Source organism: Otolemur garnettii, unplaced genomic scaffold (genome assembly GCF_000181295.1).
Source record: "Otolemur garnettii isolate 467f Iridium unplaced genomic scaffold, OtoGar3 scaffold00199, whole genome shotgun sequence".
Lineage (NCBI taxonomy): Eukaryota > Metazoa > Chordata > Mammalia > Primates > Galagidae > Otolemur > Otolemur garnettii.
The window spans coordinates 2,388,829-2,389,813 of NW_003852594.1; positions in this window are offsets into that span (position 1 = coordinate 2,388,829).

Consider the following 985-nt stretch of genomic DNA (forward strand, 5'->3'; position numbering starts at 1 on the left):
TGTAAACCAGTCCCAAATTTTTCTTTCTCAGTATATGGTCATAGAGGAGCATGCTATGAGGCACGTGTTCATGATGAGAGCAAGAAAACAGTGTAGCAGGAGTAAGGGACCAGGGACGTATTACCACTTGCTCATACAACTTACTTGTAACTTTTGATCTTCTTGACCTGTCTCCTACATACCATGTCTGTGATGCGTGGGATGCTTCTATGCATCCCTGAATTTAAGACTTGAAATGAAAACATCTACTTCATGACAAGAATCAACCTAGCAATTTTTGGTAAAATAATCTCTATAAGGGCTAGTAGCAAGCCAGAAACTCTAACTCTTTCTCAAAAGAAAAGTTAGAAAAGATGGCATGAATTTGAGTAAAACCCTAAAGAATTATCTGGTGTTATTTAACTATAAGGGTCTGACAATTTTTGAGCCTGAATACAATTCTGGAAACAATGAGAGATGATAGGGGTAAGTCCTAACAAGGATCAGCAAAATCATTAAAATTCTTTAGGGAAGAGGAAAACTTCTCTTTGCATAGGGAAACAAGGACTTCTTGCAATAACAAAGGATGCTTGGCAGAATTTAGGGGTTTAAAATCTCTAGCCTCAGATTTGCTGACACAGACCCAACAATTTTCAGGGTGAACTTCCTTTCCAATCGATTCCTAATCTAACACAAGAGAAAGAAACATTATGAAACTATGAATTCAATTTGCTTCAAATAAATGTAGTTACCTACAGACCTTCAATTAAGTTTTCATTTTGATTTTAATTTGGCCCTACAGACCACTATACACTGCTATTTTCTCTGTCTCTGGTGGTAGGACTGAAATCACTAAAGGTCAGCAGAACCAGCACTTTTTTTTAACTTTTGAATTTTATTTTATTTTATTCTTTTATATATATCTTAACACAATAATTAAGTAAGTGAGGTGAAGGCTATGTTAACCAATTTGAAGTAAGCATTCCAAATTATATATAAAATCAGC